Source organism: Malaclemys terrapin, chromosome 9, assembly GCF_027887155.1.
Source record: "Malaclemys terrapin pileata isolate rMalTer1 chromosome 9, rMalTer1.hap1, whole genome shotgun sequence".
Classification (NCBI taxonomy): domain Eukaryota; kingdom Metazoa; phylum Chordata; order Testudines; family Emydidae; genus Malaclemys; species Malaclemys terrapin.
The window spans coordinates 11,311,554-11,338,691 of record NC_071513.1 but is presented as its reverse complement, the minus strand read 5'-3'; the positions used below and the strand labels follow the sequence as shown (position 1 = coordinate 11,338,691).

Sequence of the window (27,138 nt, the reverse complement as noted above, 5' to 3'; positions counted from 1 at the left end):
CTGCCATTATTGGGGACAGTGCAGGGAAACTAGCTTTGTGCTTTCTCCCATCATGCCTGAGAGGTTATACTCCTCAAACATCTGCAGAGCTCTCTCATTATCCTCCTTTGCCAGGATGCCCACAAAAGCCTTGACAACACAGTTAGGCCATTAGTATGCTGAGTCCACTGTCTAGCATGCAAATATCTCATTGTTTCCTTGTACTCCTCAGTTTGTCTATATGCATCTGTCTCTTGTTTTTTACTTCGATTGTAGGCTCCTTTGGGAGCAGAGACTGTCTTTTTTTGGTCTGTGTTTGTACAGACTCTAGCACAATGGGATCCTGGCCCATGATAAGGGTGCTATGGTAATACAAATAGTTATATCAGAAAAATATACCCTTATGCACGCTGAGCAAAGTTTTTGGACAACAGAGGGATCAAGCAACTGCAGTCGACTCTATAGCCATTTCCAGATGTTCTAATTTAGAGAGACAAAATGCACTTTTCTAGCACCTTCAATCTCAAAGCACTTTACAACTACTAGTTAAACTTTACAACACCCCCTACTTTGCAAAGAGGAAAGCTGAAGGACAGAAGAGTTTGTTTCAGATCAGATAGCAAGCAAGTGGCAGAGTCAGGAATAAACCCCAGATCTGTTGGCCCCTCACTCATATTATTTAACCAATAGAGCTTCCTCTGTAGGAGGATGAAGAGAGGTGAACAGAATGCAGCCTGGAATTCATTTATATTTATGGACTAATTCAGTTAGAAAATCATCTGACAAAACTCTTCACTCCCCATCACCATCTGCTTATAATTGCCATCTGTTTAAAAGTTTGGGGGAATTTACAAGTGACTGACGTCCGCACCACAAAAATAACGGATCGAGGTAGTTCTTTTTACATTCACATGCTTTCCCCAGTGCATGCCATAATGTAAGCCCATGTGACCGAGCTGTCCTCAGTGGCTTCATCCCCTCTGCTTGGGGGATTAGCACACAGTACTTTTACCCATTGATTTGTATTACCATAGTGCCTAGCAGCCCTGTTCATGGACCACGATCCTCTTCTGTTAGGCTCTGTACAAACAGAACAAAAAGGCAGGTCACCTCTTGGCTCCGTTTCTTTTATAAATTCCTTTCTTTATGAAGAGGCTGCACTAGCCAAAGACAGAAGCAGACCCATATCAGATCACAGCTCTGCTATCCTGTCTTCTATGCTTACTGGCTCCAGATCAGGGCCGGCTCCAGGCACCAGTGGAGGAAGCACGTGCCTGGGGCGGCATATGCTAAGGGGCGGCATTCCGTCCATTCTTGGGGCGGCATTCCGTCCATTCTTGGGGCAGCACAGTCCAGGTGACTTGTTTTTTTTTTTTTGCTTCAGCAGTTCGGGTGGCAGTCCGAGCGGCCTTTTTTTTTCTTCTTCCCCTTTGGCAGTTTGGGCGGCAGACCAAGTGGTTTTTGGTTTTTTGTTTTGCTTGGGGCGGCAAAAATGGTAGAGCCGGTCCTGCTCCAGATGCAAAGAAGTTGTAAGTTCCTGTAATGGGTGGGCTCCATCCACGCCCTCCGATGCACAGAAGCCTCTGACTCTACAGTGAGTGACACCTCCACATTATTTATATTCCCGGCACCAACCCCTATACAATCTTGTACAACGAAGTATTTACAGGGATTGCTTGCCCCACAGGACCAGAGAGGAACAGAGAACTCCCTCCCTTGAGATCTCAGAGCATACTGAACTCAGCTAACCCAATCCTCTCCCCTCTTCCTTTTTATAGCCATCAGTTGATGGCTAATTGGTTCATCAGCTAATATTCCCCAATCAGCCTTCTCCCAGGGAACCAACTGGTGCATAAGTGATCAGAAAGTTGGCTCACTTGTTAGCCTCCAGCACTCTGTCACAGTCCCCTTCCTTAATACGCACTGACAACTATTAACAGCATGTTTCCAGTGGAGGCAAGTTTCTTCCTACCCCCAGACAGTTGGCATGTCGCCTTATGTCCTGAAGCATGAGGGTTGGTATCCCAGATACACTTTTATCCTTTAATATTTTTGTGTCTAATCCATTTTGGAATCCTATTAAATTCTTTTCCTCAATACCGTCTATGGGTGAATTACTTTTTTCGTATTTGTCTGTTATGAGGCAGGGTAAAATAGGAGCAATCACAGGCTTCAGCTGGGGGCAGCAGAGGTAGTGGAGGATGAGGAAAAATATTGATTAAGTTTATTTAAATAATTTTTCATCTCCTATTGGAATGTCCTGTCTGATTCACTCTTTTACTGCATGCCAAGAAGTTGCAATTTACTGAATAATTTTGAACAGCTGTTCAGCACTCAAACAGCACTGGGTGGCTTTCAGTGTCAGGCCTCAAGAAGACAGGAGGAAGAAAGACACTTCTAGAAAGCAAAAAAAGTGGAAGCCCAAAGAAGGCGCCGTTGGGTCAGTTCCTGAGCCAACTTAAGTCAAATTCTCAATGGGAAGACTGGGTCTAGAGTAGAACACCCCTCTCATCCCCCCTGACTTCACCAGGGGTTTTGGAATATTTAGTTTCATGAAAAATTCCAAGATTTCTACTTTTTGTCCTGATATTTGGCAAAATGGAATTTCAAACTCTCAGCATTTCCCATGGGATGGGATTTAAAAAAAAACAACCCCCCCCAGCTCTCATAGCTATATATTGCCCTGGTTCAACACCACACAAATAAAAATTGCCAATCCATTGAGCATAAAAATGGAAGAGTAACTAAAACCTTAAATGTAGCAATAAGAAACAGCAATTCTAAGGTGATTTTCAGTCTTTGGAGTATTATTTTGTTCACGGTAACAATGGATTTACTCATAGGTGCTGAAACTAGGGGTGCTGGGGGTGCTGCCGTATCCCCTGGCTTGAAGCGGTTTCCATCATATACAGCGTTTACAGTTTGGTTCAATGGCTCTCAGCACCCCCACTATACAAATTGTCCCAGCATCCCTGAATTCACTTTAAACTTTAGACAGTCTTCTAATTCATAGATACCTGTCAAATGCTGGAATTACTAAAATAATCAGTAACATTCTGGAGAGACAACTGTTTCAGACAGCCACTGGAAATTTATTGAAAGAAATGTCAATGTTTATATAGAAAGAATCTGCTTATTTTTAAGAAAAAGTCAGGACAGTGAAGACATGAGTGGATAAAAATCTGTTTTCCCCCCAAGCTTGTTTCTAAACGATTCCTCTAAATAAAATAATTCACATCTTCAGCAAAGGAAAATGGGCTTTTCATAGTCCTGAACCCTGTCTGCTTTCTGTCTCTGACTCCAGCACGAAGAAGAGATGTGAATGACTCTGAAACAGTGATATTACTCTTAGGGCTATGTATAGGCATCTCATTCATTTGGGAGTTTACGAAGCCACAGATTCACATATGAATAATACTAATGTCACACACTTGCTAATATTTGGCCCAGCCAGAAAGCAAGATGAATCCAGAGTCTTGCAGGCCTGCTGCTAACCTCTCATTAAACACTTCTTTTGGGGCTAGTCACCTGTGCAACCAGAAAGGTCCTAGTGGTGTGTGGAGCACTAATCCCCACCAGGCCTGCCAGCTGACCCTCCTCCTACGGACAAGAGACAAAGCACCACATGGAGTTTGAGCCCAGCTGCTGTAGAGTGGGAGAAGAGGAAGAGAGCAACCTCCCTCTGGCCCTACCAGGTCTTTCTGGCTCAGAAGCAGCTCTGTTTCCTCAACAGGCAAAACCAGGGTCCAACCAGGAGAGTCCAAAGGCACCAACTGTGGTTTCTGCTTACGCCCAGGCACCTCTCGCCAGTAGAAAAAGGCAAGCTCACCTTGTTCCAATGAAGCAGCTGCGCTCCAGAACTCAACATTCACCCAGTAGCTGCTGGATGAAAGTCTTGTCCAAAGCCCACAAGGGTGCACCATCCAGTAGCTGTGTGAAGCAAGGAATTGGCCTCAGCTCTCGAGCTGTGCAAGGAATGGTCTCCAAATGCAAAATCAGCAAGTGTTGGAACCCGTCTAGTGCAGAAAGAATAATCAGAATGAAAATTTGGTTCCAATCCTACTTAGCTCACAGTTGATACTGTATTTTAATGTGTCTTTTTTTTAAAAGACCTACCTATCCCAACCCACCACATGGTATAACACAATGCAGCAACAGGTCACTGCGTAAGGGCAGAGGAGTCCAGAATTGGAATAGCAGGGGTGTTAGACTCGGGTGCCCTGGCAGAGCTGGGATGGGGGGAAAAGCATGACCTGCGATTGCTCATGCTGTACCTGGTATAAAATTAATCCAGTTTGTTGTTCTTCTCTGAGCACCACGTTGACTCCATTTTAAAAACATATGCATGAGGCACCACACGTGCCAATGCACCAGCTGAGCGCTTTTAAAGTGTTTTCACTATTGTCCCCACACACACTGTCCTCAGTGCCTGTCAGACAAGCCACTCAGTTGTCATTACAGCTCTTCCCCCAGAGAGAATGGCCTCCCACGTGCTTTCGGGTATAGGAGTGCCAGTCTCAGCGCTGCTTTCAAAGTGTCAGGCCAGATTGTGACACCGCTGAACTTGTGCAAAGGAGTAAAAGGGGCACAGAAAGTCCCCTTGCACCCAAGAGGCTGCTACCTGTATGGTGGGTGGGCATGGGAGCGAAGCCACATTGGGCTGCTCCCACTCCCATGCTGGCGGGTGGGGAATCGAGCCTGCCTGTACCCTCCCCCAACATGCCAGCAGGTGCGGCTAAGCCAGTGGAGAGGAGGGAGTAGGCTGCTCCAGAAAGAGAACTGGTGCAGCTTCCTTAGAGAATGCGGGCTCAACAAAGAGGCCCGGACATATTGTGACCCTAAACTTACACACACACCCCAACTGATTTTTTTTTTTTAATTAAAGAAACACACTGTAAGGAAAAGCAACATGACAAATTGACATACATCCCATGCATCTAAGTCCTGATTGCCGCTCATAAATAACACCCCCTGCCAGTGGAAAACGTACAAAAGCATCCAGCAACAATTTATTGTAATACACTTAAAGGCTATTTTCCCCCTTCAGGAGCTGATCATTTGATACGATATTTACTTCCCGTCAAGCCCTAAACCGAATCCCCTTAAATAACCCTTTGGATTCAACATCTTATCGAGTATCAGAGATGACGTCAACCACATTCACAAGCCTTGCCTGCACAGTATGAAGAAAGACTCTTCGCATTCATATGCGCCCCTTCTCTCCATGGAGTGGTCACCAGGAGCGAGTCAGCATTTACCAAAGTTTGCCACATAGTGATTTGTGGGATCCCACCCTTACTTTTCTCCAGTGAATAGAAAAAGAAATACTCCTTTTGTTATCATTTATGATTAGTGGCAACTACTGTAACTAAAAGAATTAAAAATAGTTAGAGGTAGAAATGCAAGTATGTGACTTTTGAGTTCCTGGAAGTGAAGGTAGAAGAGCGTTTCAAGTTCAACAAAATAGAATCGAAAGGACAGAGTCTCATCATGACCCCTGGTGGATGTGATTTATCAGTCAGCCTAAACCAGAGAGACCTCCTGTGACGGGGACTGTACTCACCACGGGTATCGTGCCTCCTCCTGGCCGTTCTAGGGAATAGCTCACCAGTTCAATGCCTCCCCACACAGCTGTAAGTCATCCGGCAGTCCCTCTCTCGCTCCAGGACGCAGCCCTCCAGCTAGGTCACTATTGTGGTTTCCCCTTCCAGGGGTCAGAGGGTCTCTTCTCTCAAACAGGCTCAGGCAGTCTTCCTATGTGCTTCCCTGCCAATGCCATTTCCCCAGTGACTGGTTGGGAAACCCGGCCCACCCTCTACTTTGGGTGGATTCTGGCTCAGGGACCCTCTAGTCAGCAGTCTAGGTCTGTGCCACCCTGTACCTTGCTGCATTTCCCTGACCCCTTTTCCTAACCTTTGGCTCTCCCTTCCTTCTCTGGGTTTGCCAGCTACACCACTCCCTCCTCTCAGGGAGCAATTGTAGACTATGCATCTCAACAGCCTCTTAACACTCCCTCCTCTTCCCAGGGAGTGACTGCATTCCTTATAGTCTTCCCTGCTAGAGTCATTAGGTCAGGGCAGGTCATCTCATCTATGTTTCCCTTATTGCTGCATCTGCTCAGGAAGAAAACATTCACCCTCTCCCTGCCAGCCACTGGACAACTCCACCTTCAGATGCAGCCATCAATATAATTCACCCACGTTGTTAACACTGGAAACACAGGCAGCCAGAGACAAACAATGGTCTATGTTGAGGTAAGCTGGGCTCTTTCTTGGCTTTGCCATTGGCCTGCTGGGTGACCTTGGAAAGCGTCTTTACCCCTCTGTCTCAGTTTATGATGCTGACCTCCTTTGTAAAGCACCCTGAGAGCTACTGATGACAAGGGACAGGTATTATTAATCAAATAACAAGTTTATTACGTTTACTGAAGTCACTCCCCTGCCCACCTGCCTCCTTAGCAGGACATCTTCTAGCAGGACACATCTGCCATGCTATCTGGGTCAAGAAGAGACTGGAGTTTCTCCTTTGCCATTATTTCCAAGGTGTTTTATTCTATCCCCGAAGTGGATTCTTATATCCAGTTTGGTGGATAGACAAGAGGCTTTGTCATTGAGCTTCTGTACCAAGCTTGGCAGAGAGCACTGTCTCTTCAGTGCTAAAGCCTCCAACTGACTTTTGAGAGTTCAGCAGAAACCCCAATGAATATCTTTTGAAGGCCTGCAAAGAGGATGCCCAGATCTGCACATTATCTTTTGCTTTCTACATATTGATGGACCATTTGAATTATTGCATAAAGACTTATTTCAACTTAAATTTCAAATCTGGTGTTTCTAATGGATCCATAGATATGACCTGTCTGGTGTCCATATCTATCTTAGATACTTACATAACCCCAATGCCATAGTGTCTGAGCACCTCACAGTCTTGAATGTATTTATCCTTACAACACACCTCTCCTCTGAGGTAGGGCAGTGCTATTGTTCCCATTAGACAGAAGTGGAACTGAGACCCAAGGAGACTAAGGGACTTGCCCAGGCTCACACAGGAAACTGGTGGTGGAGCAGGGAATTGAACCTGGATCTCCTAATCACTCAAACCTCATTTTAGGCTCTATCTTGGGGAGGGTGATGGCAGGGCTGGCTCTAGCTTTTTTGCTGCCCCAAGCAGCAAAAAAAAGCGCCGCCCTCCAGTCCCGCCGCCGAGCGCCGCGCCGCCTCCCCGCCGAGCGCTGCCGGAACCACCCCCCAGAGCACCGCCCCCCCCACCGAGTGCCGCGCACCGGAGCCCACCCACCCCTGCGCCGAGCGCCGCCGGAATCCCCCCCCCGAGCGCCGAGCCCCGCGACGCCCCCCCCGCCGCCGAGCGCCACGCCGCCAGAGCCCGCCCCCGCCGAGCGCCGCCGGAACCCCCTTCCAGCGCCGCGCCTGCGCCGCCCCCTCGCCGAGCCCTGCGCAATCGGAGCCCGCACCCTCCGCGGAATGCCACGCCGCGCTCCCCCCGCCGCCCCTTACCAGGTGCCGCCCCAAGCATGTGCTTGGGTGCCTGGTGCCTGGAGCCGGCCCTGGGTGATGGGGGTGCGGGAGAGAATTTGCAAAATAGGTAAAAGGTCCAAATGTTCTGTATAACTCATGACCATAGATAGAAAATGGGACACTTTCTTGCAGCTTTCAGTCATATTTACAGCAATTTTCAGTTAGACCTATCATCAGGATCATCACAACGGCACGACTCTTTCCAGCTCTGACCCTAAAACATGACTTTGGAGTTTAACACCATCCTTTTTTCCACCTGACAATTGTTCTTACAAACCAATGGGTGGAAACCTCCCCACTGAAATGGTTAGTGCTTTGGAAAACTCCTTTTCTTTAAAGAGTCCAAAGCATCCTCTCTTTGCATATCAGAATAAAACATAGCTACAAAATGAGTGGACACACTTTAAGCTCTTTTCTACTTCATAAGGGAGTTACTATTAGTCTTGACTAAAATAAAAAAATAATGGTGCTTCCTAGACAGTGAAACTTCAGAAGCCACCTGGGCAATATAAAAGAAATAAAAGTATAATACAATGAGAAAGGAAAATTACGTTTTTCTACCCCATATTACTTTGTTCTTAACTGTAATTCAGCTATATTATGTGGGAACAATGCTCCATCACGCTTTTCACTTTAACTAGAGTTATTTTATAGATGGAAAACTATTTGAAGAAGGGAAGAGGTGGAAGGTGAGGGAGTCACAAAAACTGTGCGTCCACTAAGCTACATTTTGGAAAACCACTTTCCTCATCTTCTTTCTTCCATCCCTTCTTTTTCTAAGTTTTTAGCAGAACAAAGAAAATAATTGTTTGAATAAAATGTTTGCTCTCCATCACCGCAGTGCAACCCATTAGCTGGGGCAGCCAAATGGGACTTGAGATGTGATTGCAAGTGTATTTGTACCTTTGTGTTTAAAAACTCTTCCACTTAATCCATACTATCATATCTCAAGGAAGGACCCACCGGCTTCTTCTCTCTTCATCGGGTAGTAGCCTCCCGTCTTCTTTCCCCTGCCCCTCCTCCCTTGCCTATACCTCTTAGCTGGTCTCTCCTTCTGCTATTATTTACTAATTCCTAACACTGAACATACACAAGAAGTTTATTCTGTTGGCACATGTTGCAAATCAATTGTGTGGCTAGACTATTCACATAACTTCCTCCGGAATTTAGGGTTTCAAACGTGAACATCTGAATCAGAGAATAAGAGAAGAAAAGAACCGGCTGGGAAATAGCTGGTTTTATTTTTATTTGAGCCAAAGTGGAGAAAGATATATGTTTGGACAGCTGTGGATGAAGGCGAGTCCGGAACCAAACAAGGAATTATTTTCAGTTTTCCTTGCTGTGCCATTCAAACCTTTGCCTCTTTTAATCCATATCAGGAAACTCTCTCCTTGCAAAGCCATTTTAAGTCCATGTGTTTGTTTATGTAGGACTGTCTGTCTTCTCCCTCCTACAGATGAGCCTATGCCTTAGTCAGAAAACGAATGGTTCTAAAGCACACATGCCAGCCCGATATTAATACTTCAGAACTTGTGTCCGGTAGTTAAATGCCCCGGCTAGCCTGGGCTCCCTTTGGAATTCTTCCCTCTCCCCCCCGACAACAGGAGCTAGAGTGCCTGCCTTAATTTTTAAATTCTTTGAGCTCTTGATACTCTTTCTTTCATGATGTAATCTCCCCAAAGCTAAACACCCCGATGCATCATCACTACCAGCATGTGACACCCTCCCGCCCAGCCCCGCAGTCACAAGGGTGTCAAAGCCCTGTGCTATGTGGGTGATGCTGAGGCTACACACTGCTTACATTATGATAAGGACTTTGTGCAAGAGAAAAGAGAACTGTTCGTGTTCTGCACACAGTCTACTTCTGCAACCATTCTGCAGTAGAGGTGGTACAGGTACTACAATTAACACTCACCTCACTACAGCCCTGCAATCCTCCCTCAGTAATTACTCTGCAGAAGGAATACCTGAGGCAATGGATGTTTCACCTCAGGAAGCAGTTCATTCCTGATGCAGTAAAAAGACCCCAGGGTGCTGCCTGAAAGTTTCTGAGTTTTAACTCCAGGAATTTCCTGTTCATCATTCGGGCAATGGGGCATGTCCGGAAGGACTGCCCCTTGGCCCAGCACGGAGGAGCGTCCGGGACCCCTGAGCCCCGGCAGGGCGCCAGCCCCGTCATCGCCGGCGCCTGTGGCTGCCCGGTACCCGGAGCCGCCCCTTCTCCTTCTCAGACCACCACTGCTCCCGCTCGGGCCCAAGGGTTACCTCTCCCAACATGCCCAGATGAGCGGGAGAGTCCCGCCTCTGCTACATGCACTATGGCAGGGCCCATACAGGAGGGTCCAGTGGGGGTGTTGCCGGGCATGGAAGAGGGCCCTCCCCAGGGGGAATCCGCCCCCCGTCCTGCTGCCCCATTGTTACCTCCTCAGATCCTCGAGCCATCATCTCTGCCCCCTGACCCAACCCCTGTCAAAAAAAAAAAAATCATTCTATTGTGGGTGGAGGAGGGCATTGGCCATTGTCAATCAGCCACTGAAGAGCTGAACTATCCAGTGTCTAAGTACTGACAACTAAGCTTACCGGAGACACTGCCTCCTCAGGGTGGAAAGTCCACGGGGCTGCTTACAGCATTGCAAAGCACTTGCAAGCCCTGCTCAACCAGGGGTCCAGAGCTAGTCAGCTCAGCCCCCAAAGTTGGTGGCACTGGTTGGGAAGAGGGCCTGCCCAGTGTTCCTGATTCAGCACATCCCTAAGGGAACCAAGGCTCCTCTGGGGATGGTGCCCTCCCTTTTGCTTGCCCGCAGTGAGAAAGCCCTGGTGCTAAGTCTGACATTTGCACACCTCTCCAGCAGCAGGGCAGAGTCAATATGTGGAATTGTTTCTCCACTCTCTTACTGAATATACAAAGTATTGTCCTCAGGTTGATAGATGTTTTCAAATGGGCCTTATTTGAAAAAAATAGCTCCCCTCAGTGTTCTTTCTGCCTTTGGATAACACCAACACATATGCAGGTACTTATGTTCTGTGGCTTTCCAGCAGTGCCCAAAGCTGTTAAACTATTTAGGGGGGGTCCAGTGACAGACTTGCAGCTTTCCCCAGCTACCCTCCTATCCCATTTTCTTAGGTTTTTGCTCACATTAGAAGTCTAAACAAATGGAATTTCTTGTTTTCCCCTGTGCCTGGATCCTATGGATTTCCAGCCACAGTTTGCACAGGAAATTCAAGGGAAGTTTGCAGATCAGATGAGTTTCTGATCTCCTATCCCTCTTTGCTATTCATATCATGTTCGGTCCTCCATTCTGCTTGCTTGTTTCCATTCTGGGTCAACTGTGTTCATTGATTTGTTCCACAGCTGGAGTTTTAGGTATCGGCTTTTGCAAGCTTAGCTGATGTTTATTATGCTGCCCCATCAGTATAAACTGCTACCTGCATGCCGTGGTGAGACTTTAAAAGTTTGATGGACGAGGACAATGTTCAAATGCCGCTCGAAGTTCCAAATGAGGACACATATCTTTTCCCATTGGTGCATTTCCTAAACATTGTATTCCTTGCGCTGTTTTTGTTCATGGCATAGTTCTTAGCCTTCTAGATGAGCAATGTCTCCACGCATTAGAAAAATGAAGAAAGAAGATATAGCTGAAACGAAAGCACTGAGGTTTGCCTACTCTATTCTTGGAAGTTTTCACTGTTGCAACATTACTGGGGGTATGTGCGTGGGGAGGAGGAGTGGGTCAGGCTTGCCGTCTTTTGCTGGGGACTCCATTGCAGAGGCTGAGGGCAGCTTGTGCTTCCCCTTCCTTGGACTTGCCCAGGCATAGTGGAGCCCCTGATCCAGGATAGAGCAGACCTGAGGCCTAACCTGTGACTCAGCTACAATGTCCCCTCTGGGTCCCTGTACTACCAGAGAAATGTCTGGGTGTAGGAACACCCCAATGGTGCCCTCTTACATCTCCAGTGGGCCACTTATGGGGGGGGGGGAGAAACATGGCTCCTGCAGAGGGGGATGTTATGCCTCTCAGGGAGGCTCTACTCTTGGGAAAGGGGGAGGGGCACTTAGAGCTGTGTTGTGACCACTTCTACGAATGTAAAGTGGCCACTACATCGCCCTGAACAGCACCTTCCTGTTTTCTTTGGCATCTGCTGCTTTACTGACCAGAGGTGGTAACAGAGGTGAAGCCAGTTCATTCTCCATACCTGAGGGCACTGAGGGAAAAAAAAAAAAAAAAAAAAAAAAAATCAAGAGGGCTGATTTGCATGAGGCCACGTAAGGCATGATCCTCCAGTCCGAAGTAGTTCCACCATCTTCCCCTTGCATGAGTGTACTCCAGTTGTAATCAACAAAGGAGGGAATGTTACTTATTTTGAAGGTGCAACAGAAAGGAATCATAGGACGATACGAGATGGATAGAGAGGGAAGGATTGTGGTTCATGAAGCCAGGAGGGATGGAGGTGGGGAAGAATGGAACCGGGATTATGAGCTAGCACTGAACGGCTCGTATTTTTTCGTGGTGGATAAGGCCTGGCGGATAAGAGGAAGGCCAATAGAGATACAAAGTAAATGTTAGAGCAGAAAATCATCATGAGAAATAAAGCAGCAGCTGGAAAGACTCGTGTGATAAAAATTAGAAAAGATATAGATACAACAGTCTGTATTCAGACCTTTGGACAAGTAGGTCTGATATTCTGTAGGATGTTGAAATACCAAGCTCTTCTGAGAAGCAAGCAGTACTTGTCTATAGTAAACAAGGTTAGGTCAGCTGTGTACTTGACCTAACCCTGACCTTTCAGCGCAGATACATTGCACTTTGCCTTGACTGAGGTGCACCCATGACTCCCACTCAGCACAAAAGGAAAAAAGTTGAGGTCAGGATGAGCGCAAATCCAACCTAGCTTCTGCCCATTTTCTCTACTTTAGACAAATCTTGTAGGGACAAGGTTTAGCTTTAAGAAAACGTGCATCTTTAAATTAGTAAAAGTGCTGTCACTCATTATGTCTCAATTTGGCAGCAACTGTCTGTAGCCAATGGTGCAGACTTGCTGAACATCTCATGCTATTCGCATGGGTAAAAAACTGTTCAAGATGCTGCACATCTGAGTGGCTTAGTCTGAGCTGTTCAAAAAAAGCCAAAAAGGGTTTGGAGTCATTGATGAGTCAGTCACCTGCTATTTACAAATAGAGGGGACGAACATGAAAATAGGAGCACTGGTCAACATGGCAGGACCTGACACAGAAGCCACTCAGATGCTAAGGTAACAGGACAGCATGAGTAAGTACATAGCCATGGACTTCCGTGAGACTGTGTGGAGCTTAGGGTCAGAATATGATTGGACCAACAAATTTTGTAGGAGGTTTCCATTCTGGCCTGCCAGACATAGGGAAGATTTCATTAAAGTTTATCAAATGAAGCATAAAGGTCTTTGAAGTCACACATCATGTTAGCTACTAAAGGCAAATTACAAAAAGAACCAAGTATGGATTTAGGAACTGGTCAAGAGTTATAGAGTCTTTAACCTCAAGGACACCATTTCAAATCCAGCCTTGGCTAGGTTCATCATCTGATGGCTGGTCCTGGACCTAACTGAGATGATTTGGTATCCTTTGTACTGAGCAAGTGTGTATGCCACAAAATCCACCTCTTACCATTCAGGTCAAGGAGTGAATGAGCTTGAACTTCGCTTCCATATCTAAAGGTGGCCCCCGGGATGTGACAGTCTGGTGAAGTTTTTACTCCATGTTCACACCTGTTCTGTGGCTAAAGGATTTCACTCTCTATGGGTGACACCTATAGTACACACTATCGTTGTGGGGGGGGGGGAAAAAAAAAAAAGGACCCTAACGTAAACGAGGCAACTTTGTTCCACAGAGGCAAATTCATCCAAGCACAACTGAAAATCCATGCGGGACCTCTAAGCTTACCAGATTCTAAATAATAGCTAATAAATGATGCAAACATCATTTTTCATCTTTAAAGAGACCTGAGAAGTCAAACACATCGGAGGTTGGCTTTACCTAAAAATAACCCAACCTCTACAACTTTTGTAATCATTTCAGCAATAGGGTTAGTGGGCCAGATCTCCAGCTGGGATAATCAGAATTGCTCCACTGGAGTAAATGAAGCTACACTGATTTACACCAGTTAAGGATCTAGCCCATTAAATTGAAGACATTGTTCCAAGGAGAACTAGACATTATGGACCTAGTTTTCCCCTCATTTAATCTGTTTTATGCCAGTGTAATTCCATGGATTTCTGTGCAGTTATTTACACCAGTGTGTGTGTGTGGGGGGGGGGGGGGGGAATAAGAATTGTCATTTGTTTCCCTTTTGCTACATGGCTACAATGGCAAGCCAGGTGTATTTTGGCAAGACAGACTAAACGGATCAGTTCTAGAAGCTAGAAACCTCATTAGGCTGCAAAATGATAAATCCTATTAAAAATAAAATCACAGCTGACACTATATGACCTGTCACTTTACTGGATAGAAACCAGTCATTGGCCCTGGTTCACGTCCACCTGCGCATCCACCCCCTACCCTATAAAATCCTTTTCCTGGTCTGTAACACAGCAAACAACAAGTCTACCTCATGTCTACTTAGCACCCATATCACAGGTGCCAGACTGAATCAGGGACTCACATGTCTAGACCTTGATGCTCACTCATCCCTGCTCACACAGCTGGGATGGTTCTGAGGGCACAAGCTATTTTTGCTTCCTTTTTCCTCCTCCCTGCTTTTCTTCCATGAATCGAATCCAAAATGCATGAGGGTGAAATCTCCATTCTAGAGCAGACCTAGACGCTATGTTCTTTCGCAGCTACTGGCAGCCTCACTGTGCATCTGCACTGTCACGGCACTTAGTAGGATTGTTCTGTGTTCTGGAAGGAGAACAAAGCATGAAGGAAGAACAGGAGTACTTGTGGCACCTTAGAGACTAACAAATTTATTAGAGCATAAGCTTTCGTGGACTTTCGGATGCATCCGAAGAAGTGGGCTGTAGTCCACGAAAGCTTATGCTCTAATAAATTTGTTAGTCTCTAAGGTGCCACAAGTACTCCTGTTCTTCTTTTTGCGGATACAGACTAACACGGCTGTTACTCTAAAGCATGAAGGGGGTGTGAAGAGCTCTTGTTGATTTCTAAGCTGTTTTTTACTTTGTCCCAACATGCAAGTGGATTTGATAGACGTGATCTCATCAATCCTCAATTAATCCCCTGAATTAAGCCAGACATTCTCTAGATGCTCCTGCTGATTTTTACATATTCAGATGAATAGAACCCAAAGGATTCATGGGCGTTTGCTTCAGTGGGAGAAAGACCACTGCTCCCCTTCAGCTATATGGACAGAAAGGGGTACAAGAACATGGACTGTGGGGGCAAGCAGCAGCAACATCTCCACTGTGTGCCGCCACCCAGGAGCCTTGGGTAGCCTATCCACACCAACCCAGCAGTGTCGTCCTGGAAAGACGGGCTGGGGAATAACCACTCTCTGAGGCAGGCTGCCATCAGAAGCCAGTGGCTATCCAGACTGATACCCATGTGGAAGTCAATGTGCCATGGCTGTATCACCCCCCCCAAGGAAGAGAAGCCAATGGTAGCACAGCTTCTATTGGAGTCATGGCACTCTGGGGGACGGGCAAGCCAGGCAGCGTCCCTGAATGGTCAGCACATTGTGAGGCAGGATCTTTTGTTCCAGGTGCCTGGAATTTGGAGGCTGCATTCCCTGCCTCCTTCACAACCTCCCAAGTAAACTCCAGCCCTCCTTCAAGAGACGCCTTTGCTGAAAAGTGAGTACGTGCCCTCTTTTGCACCCAAAGCCTGCTTGATTAGCCTGCACGCGTATCACGTATCAGTCCAGACGTATAGGCACACATCGGCTACAGAGAGATGCATGCACTCTGGCATGCTCCGTTTAAATGAGTGTCTCTGACTCAGATTCACAGTCCTTTATGACCGATACAAAAAAAAAAAAAATGCTGAAGTGGAAGAAAAATACAATACCACACCAATGTGAGGACAACTAATCAGTCAATAAGTCTGCTCTTCTAGTCTCAAAACACAATCAAGCGCCAGCTGTAACTCTCCTTAACTCAAGAGTCCGCAGATGTTTAGATTATTGGCTTTAATACAAAACTACATTTCTCTTTAATTTTATCATCATAATTATACAGTCATCTGAAGGGAATCCAGGCATATTTAATTTGAGATGAAAGTAAGCAATTCTTGTTGTTCTTAATATAAATGGTTCCATTATTTCTTTTAAGATACAGCTGCTCTCAATTTAGCATGGTTTTTTTTTTAAATAAAAAGAAATATTTTGAATGTCAAAGATTAATGTGAAAGAGGCTGTGAATTTGTTCTGTGCATTTTTTCTCCTTGCTTTATCTTTCACATTTAGATATTGCTGTAAGCTAACACTTAACTGTGGATATGATTTAAAGTGCTGCGGTGTAGGCCTTTGGACACTAACTCTTCCTGGAGAGTTTTTCTACAGTTATTGCACAAATCGGGCAGTTTATCACTCCTCATTTAATGGTTCTTGGGACTCCAAGGTTGGCTAGATATCTCCCCCTACCCCCCACTTCAAATTGTTTAAGCAAATGTGCTGCTGAAACGTGCCAGATGGAGCCCTATAGACTAAGATGCTCTTTATCTGAACAATAGATTGGTGCTGCCTGTGCTCAAGCTTCCATGCATCACCCAGTCTCAAAAGAAGCAATAGCAGAAATAGAGGGAGTTCAGAGATGGGGATGGAAATTGTTCAGCTTCTCAATGCCCAGAGACTAGAAAAAAGGGACATGTTTAATTGAGAGAGGAGCCAGATGAGAGAGAATAGGACAGAGGTGTACAAAATAATGAATGTTATAGAGACGATAATTCAGTAATCCTATTGATCATCTCATAATACAGGAATAAGGGGGCTTTTGAATGAAATTGAGAGGTGAGCAATTTACCTAGGACTCTAAATAGTACTCTGTATTTTTAAACAATATATAATTAACTGCCATAATGATTAAAGGGGCCTTTATGTAAATGAGAATTAGGCACTACTGTCTCCCCACAGTACCTAATGTATAGGATTTTCTTGTACAGCATATTTTAAGAATATCTATCACACCAGTTATGCTGCTGCACAATACAATGGGTGCTAAGTCAGCATATCAAATGACTTCATCAGCAGCCGTTATTAAAATATTTCTTTGATGCAGGTAGGCAAGCATCAAATCACTAGATGGTTTAGCTAAAAAAAGATTTATTTATGCAACCAAACACTAGTCCAAATGTGGTCTCCCATAGCATAGTGTGACACTCCAGCCCTAAAGCTGTTTGGTACTTACTGATCTGCAAAGTAAAATTCATAATGGCTTTTAAAATGTTACTCAGATTAATGCCTAATTATCTGCCCTCCTTTTGGAGGTCACATTGCCTGTTTGTTTAAATCTTTCCTTTCACAAAGCTTTAAAACAGACCAGTGATCTGTGCTCCTGAGGTCAGTGGGAATTTTGCCTGAGAAAAGAATGCGGACTGAGGCTGGGATGGGATTTGTAGCCGGAGTTAAAGATAGTATGAACCTTTGGGCTAAGTCTTGAATGCTCCCCTATAAAAAGGCAACTAATTTCTCAATACGCCAAGTTGGATGTTCATTTACTGAGGACAGGAAGGACCCTGAGTTGGTCCAACGCAAGATATTACACTTCCTACATTGAGAGAAAGGTTTTTCCTGTCATTGTAGTAAATCCACCTCTCCAGGAGGTGGCAGCTCGGTTGATGGGAAGAATCTTTCCATTGATCTAGCTGCATCTACATGGGGGGTTAGTTCAACCTAACTACAGCGCTCAGGACACTACATTTTTCACAGCTCTGAAAGACGTAGGTAGGTCAACCTAAGTTTTAGGAGTAGCCTAGGCCAAATTAAGTACAAAGGTCCAGATCCTCAAAGATATTTAGGCTCCTAACGTCCACTGATTTCAATGGAAGTTAGAAACCTCAATGCCTTTGAGATCCCGGGGCAGCTCAGTGGGAATTTTGCCTGAGACAACTACATTTTTAGAGGCTCAGGGACTTTTTGTGCATTGAACCCCTCACCATGTATTTTTTGGCCCTTTACACTCCTGTTGGATCAACTTCAACAGACTAAACTTGGGACTTAACGCCTTTGAAATTGAAGCAGATCAAAATTATTTTTACCTCCTCAGTGAAATCTACACTAGGTAATGCATGCCCCTAAGAGAGAGGTTGAAAGAACATATTTCAGTTCCCTAAAGAACGAACGCTGCTCAAGCACAGTATTAAGCTGTTTGCGTATAACATCAATTCATATTAGATGTTCTCTAATAGCTCATTACCAAGATATTCCCTTAATAGCCCCCTCCCACTTTGCTCTAAGAAGAGCGAGACTGTGTTTGGCAGTGCTGGACTATGAAACAGCTTGAAATAATTTGCTTTAGCAGAGCCCTGACAAGGGGGATTTGCTTGGTATTTGGAACCATCTTTTGCAATTGTTCTGTGCACAGATTAAAGTCAAGAGGAGTTTTGTGCAAAATCTAGAGGTGGAAGACACAGACCTTGGGAAAAGTCACTTGATCGCTATGTACCTCAGTTTCCCCTCTGTAAAACAGGGATAATTCCTCTACTTACCTCACAGAAGTGTTGTGATGAGAGATACATTACAGCTTGCGAGATGGTGAGGTGACATGGCTATGGAGGCTATTTAAATAGATGGCGCCTTTTTTGGAAGTTCTGGGAAATGGAATCCCTGAGATATTCTTTTAAGAAGTGTTCCGGGTTCATTATTAGGCAATTAGTATGGCAGGCATTATTTTAACTGGATAGGACCGTAATAAACAAAGCAGGTAAATTAAAGCAAATGTGCTAATGGAGGCAAAAGAACTGTAATTTAATATATTTTACATTCTGCACAACCTTTGTTTCCCTTTGTAGTCAGGTTTCTCTAGAAGCCTTAAAACATTAGAATCAATTTTGGAAATCCTTGACTGGTTGTTGTCTAAATCCAGCAATCTGTTAATTTATTTTGTTGTTATTGTTGGGGTGGTTTGGGATGGTAGCTCCCTTCCAAGAGAGATGACTGTGGGTGGGGCAGGGCAGACATCACCGTGAGATTCCCCTCATGAAGTTTCCTCTGAATTCTTCTATCAGTTGGTAGTGGTGTGGGTCCTCATTTCCCCCCATTCCCTCCTCTCAGAGAAGCAGAGTTTGGCTACTGACTTGTGGATTCCCCAAGATTTCAAGGACCTGGTGGAGGTAGAGGGCCTTCTTACTCACTGGTCTTTTGCTTCCACACCAGCTGTGAACCCTGTGCTTCCCCTCTGCACTCATTATCAGCTCCATGCAAGGCCCATACTGACATCAATTTCCCCCAACTGCTGCTGCGCCCAGCACTTGCTTCTTGAAAAGGCATGCTCCGTGGCCCAGGAGGTGGCAAGGGAAAGCTCATGCAGCCTTCAGTGACATTAACTTTTCTACCAAAGAAGTGCTGTCTCCTGGGTAGGACAGTTCACATGGCATACCCATCCCTGGCCTTTGCCCACATATGGATCCCTGGACCTACAACAGGCCCCTAAGGGTGGGGGACAGGGAGCAATGGTGCCATGGATGTGGTTGAACCCCATTTTTACACCCCTCTCAAAAGGGGAGAGAAGTCCTAAAGAGCTGGAGAGAAGGAGGAACCTTTCATGTGCTGATCCATGGGAGATGATCCCCCAACACATTTGTGAAGTTTGTCTTTAATCGATTATTCCTTGGTACCAGGATACAATTTATATCCGTATTTTACATTGTGACTATGTCAGTGTATAGAAGGTCTTTGTTCTAACTCCAGTGACTATCCTATACACTGGTTACAGAACATTTACGCTACCAATTCCTTAATAGAAATCTCAAAAATGTTCAAGATGACCCAGTGGAGGAATCTGCTTAATATACCAGAGTGAACTTTGGACAAAAGTTTTATTCCAAGTAAATGCAGAAGTAAACTCAGAACAGTATTCTAAAGCATATTTAGTTGACTCTCCGTGATGAGATGATTAACCAATGTGTTGACAGAGCCAAACATGCGTATTAATCTTTTAACTGGTTCATTAATTTCTCTTGGCATGAATTAATTTATGAACCTCTGGGTGACCTTGACATTTGAAAAATGTGAATTTTGATGATAGCTTGGAAAGCTTTCATTGCTCAAATGTTTCTTCTCTGTGTTACAGAATATTTGGAGCAGAGATTCATAAAGTGGTTTTCTTAAATTGCAAGGCAGTCCATAAAAAGCACTCTTATCCACATAAACTACATGCAGAGTTATAAAATGAAGCTGCTATGAATTAACATAGAACATGTAATTCAAAGTCCCAAATCAATTTTCTTTAGCAGAACTGCAAATTAATCTCAAATAATTTTGTTATGAAATTTCACTACGAGACACAACAAAGTAAATAGGCATTTGTATAAAACTGTTAATATCAGAGCTGAGGGAATAAAACGCAAACAATGTATTCTTTGTTCATGAACAGAAAAAAGTGAATTTCAGTTTGCAAGATGATTGTAAACTTTTTGAATGTGTCCATTATTTAAAACAATTTGTGAATTTCTTCATGATTTTTCCCTGTTTGAATAGCTCATGAAAATTCATTGTGAAAAGTCAATATTTAAGTTTTGGTGAAATGTTCTGCACTGGCAATTTAAACAAGTCACAGGACATTGATTCCATTCCTTGGTTGGATGACATCCATAGCTAATCAGTGCAAACTTGACTGAATACACAACTCAAAATTTGCTTTTAGCAAACATTGAAAAATTCAAGCTTAACATGTATTCATACTAGTGGAGCTTGAAAGTTTGAGTGGCACACACAACTGGACACAGTACTCCACCTGGAGGCCTCACCAATTGCAAGCAAAACAGGACAATGACCTCCCATATTTTACATACAACACTCCTGTGAATATACCTGTAACAGGGCTAGCTGCCTCCTGAGTGCCCCCTCATGGCCAGAGGTCACTCTGAAGTTCTCTGCTACCAATTTCTCCCCGCTCTGCAGCTCCTCAATGTCATAGTTTCCTTGGTCTCAGGGTCTTCCCTACACGAACCTTTCACATGCTCTGCAGTCTTTCCATTATTTCTTGAGCGTCTGCCCTTCATTGCATCCTTCTGCTGCTCTTTGTAAAGCAGTCACCTTGATCTCTGCAGCACTACTCCCTAGCCAGTTATTCCCCATTTTGTATTTGTGCATTTGATTTTTTCCTTCCCAAGGGTAGTTCTTTGCACTTGTCTTTACTGAATTTCATCTTGTTGATTTCAGAACAACTCTCCAATGTATTAAGGTCCTTGTGAATTCTAAGATTCCTACACTACTGTTACTTCTATCAGTAGATCTATATTTACCTTGAAAAACACTAATGACTGTGACATATTCACCTTGCTCAGCAAACGGATTGGAAGCACAGAAAGGCATTTCGGATTTCCAGAACTCCCTATGAGTTAGGCTTTCAACTGCCATTGAAAAAATCAATGCAGGGTTGCCCAACTCCCCTACACATATTGGAAAATCTTCCCTTTAGGTCTTATGGTGTTGAGACCTATGGAATAACAAGGTAAATTTGACAGACAGAACAAGTTCAAAACAGAATTCTCAGGGTGTACTACTGAGACAGCAAAATGAACTGTTTTTTACAGGACATATAAAAACAGTGTGAGCAACTATTTATTGTTATTGTTGTTGTTTGTATTCCAGAAGCCTCAACCAAGATCAGGGACCCATTGTTCTAGGTGCTGTACAGAGTGAGAGCTAGTTTCTGAGCACAAGAGCTTAAATGTAATGTTACAGATTAGACACCTAGGGCAGTTTGTCCCAAATATACATTTTTCAATAGCCTTTGAGGATTAACTCCAAGTTCAGACAACATTTGACTAACTGCAGAAACCTCAAACAAAATTATCCAACTACTGAACTAGAGCTAGCAGTCCTAATACAGACAAGACTTCCTACCTATTGTATTTCTGTATCTGTAACATGCCCATCACCATGGCATCTGAATTTACTGATTCCAGCTGGCTCCTGTTGGTGACAATGAAAGCTTGGTCTGTGGGATCAGTACTATTCTCTTTTGACAGGCTATTTTCCTGTAAAGAGTAAGAAAAAGTGCAGAATAAGAGAGCAGAAAGCCTGCTATTAAAACTGTGCACACTGAAAAATGGGCCTCACACAGGCAACCATCATACATTATGAAAACTAAGTTCTGTTCTTCCACTGACTCCCACAAGAAGAATGATTTTTTTTTTTAATTGAACAGCTTCATTTCAGTGTAACTAATTGTTTCAGTGCAAGTGGGAAAGGAACGTCTGCTGTATAACTTATACATCTCAAGTGGGTAAATAAACTATAAATGCATTTCTGATAGTTTTGGACAATAGCCCCTCTCTACTCCCATCTTATACTGTGGAGTTTTCTAATCTGATATCAATATTAATATATTAATAATAATTTTTATATTGCACCCAAGTACTTAACAGAAGACTGTTTGCTAAAATGATTGACCGACATGCGCATAATTTACCCACCTGGGATTCAAATAATGCACCAAATTCACCTTTCGGTTACACCAGTGAAACATCAATGAATTCAAGCAAAGTATATATATAGGCCTCAGCCTGCATTGCTTACTCACTTGTTACTAAGACAAAACTCCCAGTGACTTCTTTAGAAGGAATAAAGGATTGTGTCTTCAGGAATCCTTTTCATTTACCAAATGAATCAAGTCATGATTCCTCAGTAGTTAACATGCAAACTTATTCCCTGGAGAACTAAACTAAAACAGTTGGCTGCATAAACAGCACAGTTATACGGGCTACCTGCAGTCACATCTTCCTCAGCCAGGTTCCTCCTTTGATCATCCTCTTTTTAATAGGCCCATTTTATAAGCATATGTAAAAATAAGCAAGTAGCCAAGTGCCGCTTTGACAGTATAAGAGCTTGTTAAAAATGAGGGGCAGGTGACAGTATAAACCAGCCTATTTAAAATAATGACCAGGTCTTTTTCTGTGCCTGTCACTCTTACTGGTTCTTTTGTGCAGCAGAGATATCCTAGAACAGAGACTGGCCCAGCATACAGACATTCAGCCCCTACTTTAGCAGCATGCTATTAAAAAAACAGAATGGCAAAGAGTCGTTTGATTGATTAGACAAAATGGCAAATCAGTTTGTTACACTCAATTTAATGGAGTTTTATTAATATTCAATTAACAGAATGAATCTCAGAGGAAAATTGCTGCCTGACCCCATGTAACCCACCAAGAGACAAATTGCACCAAATACAGATGCCATCTTGCATGTGGCACAAAAGGGTAGGGTTTGACAGATACCTCCTCCGGCAACACCAGCCTAGACTCCAGCCAAGATCTCATCCCACTGTTTTAATGCATAGCTAGAGCAATACTGAATGTGATTTGTTCAGAATTGTGCAATGAACGCAGGTAGAAAAAAACTAGTAAATGGCAAGCAGGCACCTGCTGATAAGCTGGACTTCTCTGCAGCAGGGTACCACAGATGTTTCTGAAACTAGATCATGCAGCAAGCCAGCCTTCCCATGTTCAGAAAAGCCTTCAGAGCAGTCTTATAGGACAGCACGTGGTAAACCAGCCTTACCTTAGAAACCACATATAAAATATCCAAAAGTCTGGGTGCTTAGTCAACCTAGGGAGACCTCAAACAATCCCCCTCACCCCAGATGGCCCTGTAACAGAGCAAATGACCTTCCGGTCCCTCCTTTTGGCATCTTATGTGGGAGAGACCGGCCATCCTCTCTGGAGGCTTTGGTGAATGGCAGGCCTCATTCTGGTATGTCTCCTCCTTACTTCCCCCATACAAGCCCGAGAAAAGTTAGTTAAAACAGATTCTGCTCACCCCATTCAACAGCACCTGGGGATGGTGCAGACAAACAACGATCCAGAAGAAATACCATGTGACTGTAGCCATGTGACAAAACACGGTCAGGCCATCCTGAAACTTGAACGGATTCAATGTAAAGCTGCCGTGAAGTTTTCACTAATGACCAAATAGTGAAAATGAACATCTATTGCCCAACTTCAGTAAACTTACTGCTGTTGCGAAAATTAGCATGAAAAACTGCATGTTCTCTGAAAACCTCCCAGACTCCTTAATAAAAAAAAAAGCCAAATCTGAGCATTTTAAATCTCATAGTGAATGTTTCACACACATTCAATATGTGGAGGAAATCTTCTGATGTACAGTCAGCATTTTCCTTTCCTTCTGTTCTATTAGAGAGCACAGTCACACTTTGGATTTCAATTAACCACAGGTTATGTGGGACAGTCAAGGATTGCTTGTTGAGGGCTCAATTCTAGATCTCTCTTTTGGTACAGAACTCCTGGGTGCCGTCCACCTTTTTCATGGGTGTGATGTGTTGCCTCACGACATACTCAAAGAACATTACTGGCACTGTGAAATACATGTTCTGTAAACCCACTTAACTGGGTTGATTTCAATGTGCATTTAAGCTGCAGAGTCTGACACTTTGTTATATCATTTGTCTTCACTTCTGCTCTCCGGGAGCCTGACACTACGTTTCTACACCTACTCACAAAGTCCCCACACTCAGTTTGATTATTTCATTAGGACTGTTGCTTACCATTCTTACTTTGATGGCTCAACCTTTTTACTGACTACTTTTTGATAACTTCAGTTTAATCATTTCCCTCTGAGCCTACAATGGATTTTATTAGGTCTTTCTATTCTCTTAAACTACTGCAGGTTACGTATTGCCCAGCCCAGCTAGGTCATATATCATTGCAACTAAAGTTATCAGATACATTAGATACTGCACTTGATCCTCTGAACACCACTTTAAATATGTGCCCCCAGTGAATTAATCTCTATCAGATATAATCAATCAGAATTACTAAAATGGTAGGTTGGCTTTCAACCGTTGGCAGCAGTGAAATTCATCTGAGTGCTGAAGGCTAGCATTAAAATAGGGATTAAGTGGGTGTGCGTCTTGCAATCCTCAGAATGGGTGAATTTTACCCTAAAACAAGTTAGCAAAGCTGTTTGCCAGCCAAAAAGGTATTAGACAGGAATTACTATTAAAAATGTACTTTAGGAAACAAAGTCATAATCACAAATGATTTAAGCAGAAATTCCCAGGGTAAACAATGGGGAGTTCAGATTAAAAAAAAACATTGGCACAATGTAGCTCCAGCACATTAACTAAAGCTATGGTACTAATCTGAAAGGTTTGTCCTCATTGCCATGATCTCCCAGTAGATGGAGTCAAGCCCCAGTCAACCCAAGTTTCTCTCCCTCTCTGCTACTTCAAATTACATCTTTTATTCAAATAAAGCTACAGTACGTGGCGGCTTTCAGCCCCTTATTCCGCCAATTTAACAGGCTGTTTTTTTTTGCAAAAAGTAATTTTCAATTAAAGTGCATTGGGGCAGTTCCAGAGTCTTTTAAGTAGTGCTACTAACTTAAGGCTAATATTGGAAAAACAAACACCCTCTTGCCCCAAAGGACAATTGTATTTTAAACTTGAGTGCTGTCAGATAAGTACACTGCACTATAACTGCTGACTTCTGTTTAACATTGTTGCCCCCTTGATACCAAGAGAACACCTAGATACACCAAAGCAAATGCTCCTCTTTAAAACAGAATGCAGGTTACACCGTAACACAAACACATTTGGACACAAGTGTAGTTGCCAAATAACATATAGGACCATGTAACTACGATGGCCATGTTATACAGTTGATCAATTGGTGTAACTCACACTGGCACCCATGGGAACTGCATGTGAAGACTTGGGCCAAATGTATTTACCAAGTAGTTACGATGTAACGGAGAGGACTTGTACTGCAGCTAGACCCTTGAATTCAAAGTCCTGCTTACCCAGACAACTTTTCAACTAATATCTAACCTTTAAACTCTTCTAATAAGAATACAAATTGTTGACTAAAATGAAACTCCTGAAAATTCCAGCTGGTTTATTCTTAAAATACTATGACTTTGAATAGTGAGGATTTGTCTGTGGTTACTTTATAGTACGGTTGCTTCAGGTTAATAGGAGCCTCTAACAATTAGAATCATAGACTATCAGGGTTGGGAGGGACCTCAGGAGGTCATCTAGTCCAACCCCCTGCTCAAAGCAGGACTAATCCCCAGACAGATTTTTGCCCCAGATCCCTAAATGGCCCTCTCAAGGATTGAGCTCACAACCCTGGGTTTAGCAGGCCAATGCTCAAACCACTGAGCTATTCCCTCTCCTCCCTTAACCCTCCCATTTTTCTCCAATGCCTTATATACAAAAATCAGTCTTTTTGGCATTGTGTTCTTTTGCCTCACGTCTTAGTCCACCAGTGTAAGGAGTGAGTTATTTGTTCCATTTGCTTCTTGTTGTCACTGATTGGATTTGAGGTTTCCTAGGGTCCAGTTTAAGGCCCACCATTTTTACAGATCTACACGAGCGGTAGTTATGCTTGAGAGGAATTTTGAGAAGACACCATGTTAACATATTTTCTCTCTCTTTAGCATTCAGATATATTCAGCCTTCTGAAAAGAGCCTCCAGGGTTCATCTTAGTACAGTCTATTATGTTTTTCAGAGGCCTTTGGGTTCAGTTAGAACAACAGCCGTCCAGATACATACAGGCCAACACAATTCTAATTCAGAATATAAAATCAGGAGGGGCATCAAAATAGGGGTCTCCCATAAACCACCAAATCAGGGGGAGAAGGTGGTTTCTAGAACAACAAATATCTAAGGGCTTGTCTTCACTAGCCGCCCGGATCAGCGGGTAGAAATCGATCTCTTGGGGATCGATTTATCGCGTCTCATTGGGACGCGATAATCGATCCCTGAATCGACGCGCGTACTCCACCAGCCCAGGTAGGAGTAAGCGCCGTCGACGGGGGAGCCGCGGCAGTCGATTTGCCGCCGTCCTCACAGCGGGGTAAGTCGGATCAGGTACATCAAATTCAGCTACGCTAGTCCCATAGCTGAATTTGCATATCTGAAATTGATCCCCCTCCATAGTGTAGACGTAGCCTAAAACATAAGGCCTGGCAGTAATGGTGGATTTAACTACCCAGACATCTACTGGAAAAAGTAAATACAGCAACACACAAATGTCCAATAAGTACCTGGAATGAATTGGGGACAACTTTTTGTTTCAGAATGTGGAGGACATACCCACGGGGACAGCCATTTTAGACTTGATTCTGGCTAACAGGGAGGAATTGGTTGAGAATCTGAAGGCTGAAGGCAATTTAGGTGAATGTGATCACAAAATTATAGAGAAACAACAAAGAGTCTGGTGGCACCTTAAAGACTAACAGATTTATTTGGGCATAAGCTTTCGTGAGTAAAAACCTCACTTCTTCGGATGCATAGAGTGAAAGCTACAGATGCAGGCATTATATACAGACACATGGAGAGCAGGGAGTTACTTCACAAGTGGCGAACCAGTGTTGACAAGGCCAATTCAATCAGGGTGGATGTAGTCCACTCCCAATAATAGATGAGGAGGTGTCAATTCCAGGAGAGGAAAAGCTGCTTCTGTAGTGAGCCAGCCACTCCCAATCCCTATTCAAGCCCAGATTAATGGTGTTG

General features: G+C 44.0%; 1 long non-coding RNA gene across 2 annotated transcripts in view; it reads right to left on the bottom strand.

The window, feature by feature from the left end:
* The window catches only part of LOC128843365 (uncharacterized), a 93,037-nt gene that overhangs the window by 26,331 nt on the left and 39,568 nt on the right, over positions 1-27,138 (bottom strand). For both annotated transcript variants that reach the window (XR_008446230.1, XR_008446231.1), the window contains exon 2: positions 3,809-3,995. This is a non-coding gene — a long non-coding RNA (uncharacterized LOC128843365). The remainder of the gene's footprint in view (positions 1-3,808; positions 3,996-27,138) is intronic.